We start from the raw sequence: 5,616 nt of genomic DNA on the forward strand, positions 1-5,616 counted from the left end.
TATATATATATATAACACACACAACAGTAACAGAAAATGACAACTAAATTGCTCCTTTTATGTTCAGTGGAGCTGAATGCAGTGGATTTCGTGCTGTGGAAATAAAACAGTGTAAACACTCACAGTCCAAAAGCCCATTGCTTCACTATTCAGTGACAGTCACATATAATGACTATTTTTATGTATCTCATTTATTGGTTTCTTTCATTAAACGAACGCCAAGAATAATGCATTCTGTGCTGTTGATGCACTGAAACTATACTTCCCTTTAGTAAGAATATAAAAAGAAAATCTTAAAGGCTGTATGTTCTGTCATTATACAAAGCAAGTACTTTTTCTGTTGTGCTGATTTGGCTCAGTAGAGCAACACTCATTCATAAAAAAAATTAATAAATAAAAATCTCATTATAGACCCTTTCAGGGAAGTGAACAATAAGGAAAGAATTACAACTCCACTGTGCATGCATGGTCCTGAAGCACTTCTGATTATTATATCCCACAACTGTCAAAACAAATTGAGTAGTGCATTTTTTTGAGTCTAACTACAAACAAATAAGTGAACAATGAAGCATCATTACTGTCTCTTTAAATAATGCAACAAGGTTTCTCCAAGGACATCAAATGTTTGCCTGAAGTGATTTATCCAGATGTGTTCCATTATTTTGTAGACACTGAGTGCCTAATATCTGCTACGGGTCACTATTGAGTGCATCCTGCTGTTGTTTTGAATAAGCTTGACAATGCAGTGAAAATGTTCCAGGAACAAAGATGCCATTTCCCAAAACAATAAATATCATTATGTGCATCTGTCTGTGCTGGGGAGTTGTGATTTATGGAAGGCGAACAGTAATATGACTGAAGCAGAATAAAATCAGCGGATATGCTGTGGTGAGGCGTGTAGGATGGGTGAGATGTTACTTGAGGAGGTTGAGCTGGTTATCAGTGTCAGTGATGTTCTTGTGCCTTAGAATTCAACAGGCTGTTTTTGCTGCTGTGCTTTGTAAACTTCTCTGTGAATATCCAATGTCATGAATGGCTAATATCTTCACCTTTAAAATGAGCAGTAGTGCTTTGCTGCACATTTTTGTTTTCAGTCTAAGTTTATTTGCTGATACTCCATCCTTTAATAACAGACATTTTGCATTACATTGAGACATGAATAAAACAAGTGGTGCTGAAATGTGCCACTCAAACGGTTAGGGTCAGATTTAAATACATTGTTAAAAAACACTATTGTTACCACTTGTTTCTAATGTTTGGATCCTTCAGAAGATATGCAGAATGTGAGGTGCTATAACACAGCTAGAAACAGTACAAGGTTTTACAAGCTATAAATAATCAGATCCTGGTGAGACAGCATTATCTATTTGCAAAAAATGGGGACAAAAATATCTGTAAGAAGTAGTCAACAATGTCACTGCTCTTTTTTTCTGCTGATGCACAACCCTGCAGGTGCGTGAGGAAGCCAAATTTATGACTCTAGTAGCATAAATGTCAAATACATCTCTTTCAAATCGACATATTTCCTCTGATGTGTGCTCATTTTTTGTGCGGGTTAGGTAGCAATAATTTAGTTCCCTATCGATACTTCACTTGTACTGTCTGCTCAAGACGCTATGGGAAAAAGTCATTTTTCTCCTAACCTGAAGCCTTTGTTCAATCACGCAGTGTAACTGCACGGCCATTGGTTCGTGCAGTGAATTAAGGCACGAGCCTATGGCGACGAAGCCCACCAGAGCCCGCCAGAAGGGGCAGGGTCATCTGGCTATATAAACGGGCGCTTCGCCACAGGATCCTCAGATTTCTTCTCCTTCAGCGACAACGACTACACTCTCCGCTGATCAAGAAGCCCGCTTGCCGTTGACACGCCTCTCAGTGTACCCAGCGACCTCTCTCTGCTCGGCTGATCCACCACCTTTTCCTCGCCGCTTTCAGCGTCGCAGCAGTAGCGGTCCCGCTTCCCCTGCCGCCATCCGGCGACATTCTAAAAGAGCTTTTCTAAAAGAGCAAATTGCCATTGTTATTGTTATATCGTTATTGCACACGTGCAGGTCTCCCCATGCACACTGATGATGGCCACAGCGAGTGCGTTTCCTGCTTGGGGAAATCCGCACTCGCGCGGATGGACTGTTCTCATTGCGAGAGCATCAGTCTCGCCTCTCTGCGCTCGCGGATCGCTTTCTTTTCAGAGAGTGACTCCGCCCCTCGCGCCCTCCCGTTTTCTTCCTCCCAGGAGCCTGTGAGGAAAAAACACCAGGGCAGAGGACTCCCGCGCTCGGACACGAGTGAGCTCACGTCAGCTCAGATCCCGCGTGCCTCGCCCTCACCACATAGAGAGGTTTCCCCCATCCTCTTCACTCAGCCTGACCAGCGTCCTTCTGCCAGTGCAAGTGATCTGGTCTCGTTTGGGGGGGTGACGATGAACTGCCCGATGACAGCATGTCATTGGCAACCTCGGACGCAGAGGAGCTGTCGGGCTCTGTTGCTGACCCCGCCCCTTTGCTGTCGTCCGAGCCCAGCGCCACCAAGGTCGGGATGGATGCCAAACTTCTACGTATCCTTTCAAATGCAGTCGAAGAGCTGGGTTTAGAGTGATCTCCGCCGGAGGAGCCCTCTCACAGTCGTCTGGATGAATGGTTCCTGCTGGGGCGCCGTCAGGCCCCTCGCCAGCGTTCCTCTCCGTTCTTCCCAGAGGTCCACGATGAGCTCACCAGGTTGTGGCGCGCCCCCTACTCTGCACGGATGCACCAGCAAGTCCACCTCTGAATGGCTCAAGAAAAACAAAATTAAGGTTCTGGAGTGGCCAAGTCAAAGTCCAGACTTAAATCCAATTGAGATGCTGTGGCATGACCTTAAACAGTCCATTCATGCTCAAACCCTCCAATCTGGCTGAATTAAAACAATTCTGCAAAGAAGAGTGATGTGATGTGATGTGAAAGTGATGTGAAAGACTCATTGCCAGTTATTGCAAACGCTTGATTGCAGTTGTTGCTGCAACCGCTACAACCAGTTATTAGATTTAGGGGGCAATTATTTTTTCACGTAGGGCCAGGCAGGTTTGGACAGCTTTTTTTCCCTTAATAAATGAAATCATTATTTCAAAGCTGTTTTTTGTATTTACTTGGGTTATCTTTGTGTAATATTAAAATTAGTTTGATGATCTCAAAAAATCTTGAATCAAAAAAAAAAAAAACGGAAAGGGGGCAAAAACCTTTTCACGGCACTATACTGTGTGTGTGTATGTATATATGTGTGTGTGACCCTGGACCACAAAAGCAGTCTTAAGTCGCTGGGGCATATTTGTAGCAATAGCCAAAAATACCAGCTTCAGGACCTGGATGACTTGCCATAACTGATGGAACCATGAATTCTGCACTCTATCAGAAAATCCTGAAGGAGAATGTCCGGCCATCACTTTGTGACCTCAAGCTCAAGCGCACTTGGTTTATGCAGCAGGACAATGATCCGAAACACACCAGCAAGTCCACCTTTGAATGGCTCAAGAAAAACAAAATTAAGGTTTTGGAGTGGCCAAGTCAAAGTCCAGACTTAAATCCAATTGAGATGCTGTGGCATGACCTTAAACAGTCCATTCATGCTCAAACCCTCCAATCTGGCTGAATTAAAACAATTCTGCAAAGAAGAGTGATGTGATGTGATGTGAAAGTGATGTGAAAGACTCATTGCCAGTTATTGCAAACGCTTGATTGCAGTTGTTGCTGCAACCGCTACAACCAGTTATTAGATTTAGGGGGCAATTATTTTTTCACGTAGGGCCAGGCAGGTTTGGACAGCTTTTTTTCCCTTAATAAATGAAATCATTATTTCAAAGCTGTTTTTTGTATTTACTTGGGTTATCTTTGTGTAATATTAAAATTAGTTTGATGATCTCAAAAAATCTTGAATCAAAAAAAAAAAATTAATCTATTAATATGTTAAAATGAAAATAAAAAGAGGCAATACGGTTTGATATAATATTTCGTTTCATTGTAATATAGGCTATATACACATTTCCCTGAACTACATTTCTGCGGCTATTAATATGTTGAAATGAAAACGAAAGGAGGCAGTGGTGTTTGATATCATATTTCGTCTTATTGTAAATATACAGTGATAAAAATTGCAGTAGCCAAGGCGAACTGACTGACGTTAATCAAGTACGCTGCTGTTTGCAGAATTACCGGACTTGCGTCGTCCCGTCCAGTCCAAAATTTGCATACTTTGTATTGCGAAACGCGCGCAAACCTATGTCACCAGACTATTTGCCTATTCGTCACGGTACTTTAGACCGCGATGGAGGAAAAAAGGTACAAATCGTTCCAGGTAATTTCGGTGGAAAAGCGGCTATATATATGCCACCAGAATAGAAAATAGAATAGAACAATCAAGATGAAATTGAAGTGCAAACTTTAAGCTTTAATTCAAGGGGATGAACAAAAATATAACATAAAATGCTTAGGAATTACAACCATTTTTATACATAATCATAAACATTTTTAATATTTTGTTGAGAATCCTTTGCAGGCAATGACTGCCTTAGTCTGGAGCTCATGGAGCTCATCAAGGACTGGGTTTCCTCCTTTGTGATGCTTTGCCAGGCCTTTACTGCAGCTGACTTCAGTTGTTGTTTGTTTGTGGGTCTTTCAGCCTTTAGTTTTGTCTTCAGCAAGTGAAATGCATGCTCAATCGGGTTGAAATCAGGAGACTGACTTGGCCATTGCAGAATATTCCACCTTTTTACCTTCAAAAACTCCTGGGTTGTTTTTGTTGTATGTTTTGGGTCATTGTCCGCTCAATTTCTTCCACAAACTTTATACACATTATGTAATATATAAAAAATACATAATAAAATACATTAATGCAATTCTTATGAGAATTGCATTCGTTTATTTCACATATATCATATATTTTTAAACTACATTTATATAATACAGTATTATATAGTATAATACTGTATTCTTTTTTCTATAGCCTATATGATTTTACTATTACAATCTTCTTTAATCTAAGCCTCTAATATAGCAATATATGCATCAGAGCACTGGATCTGGGACATCCTAGAATGAGCTCAGATGACAACAAGAAAAATGTTCAATGTTGGTTATGTCCTCATGTGACACACAGGTTTTGAGATTATGCGATTTTAAAGACTAACCCTGGTTCAAATGGTGGGCATTGATGTCGGTCAGCATCCCGTCCAGTTACGTTTCCTCAACTTCCTTCCAGCAGCGCGGCGCTGATAAACTCTCAGTGAGTCAGCCCGCTGATGTTGTGTTTATACTCCTCCAGAAGTTTGGCGGAATATCGATTGGAGCCGTGCATGTGGTAGTTGTGACAGGTATGTGTAAGAACTGAGTCATTGGAAAGGGAGAGAATGAGAAGATATGGTGACAATAACATGGGACCTCTTGAGACTGACTGTGAATCAGTGTATATATATTGTGTGTGTGATTTATGAGGACACCAATTTGTATAATGACATAGGTGTTACAAAGAGAAGGTGACTTATGAGGACATTTTGAGTGTCCCCATATTTCAAAAGGCTTATAAATCCTTCAGAATGAGTTTTTTTGAAAATCTAAAAATGCAGAAAGTTTTCTGTAAGGGGTAGGCATT

The 5,616-nt window shown here is 41.1% G+C and overlaps 1 protein-coding gene across 2 annotated transcripts in view; it reads left to right on the forward strand.

The window, feature by feature from the left end:
• The window catches only part of LOC107654084 (neurexin-1a-like), a 192,097-nt gene that overhangs the window by 131,009 nt on the left and 55,472 nt on the right, over positions 1–5,616 (forward strand). The window lies entirely within an intron of this gene.

Source organism: Sinocyclocheilus anshuiensis, unplaced genomic scaffold (genome assembly GCF_001515605.1).
Source record: "Sinocyclocheilus anshuiensis isolate Anshui unplaced genomic scaffold, SAMN03320099.WGS_v1.1 scaffold683, whole genome shotgun sequence".
NCBI lineage: Eukaryota > Metazoa > Chordata > Actinopteri > Cypriniformes > Cyprinidae > Sinocyclocheilus > Sinocyclocheilus anshuiensis.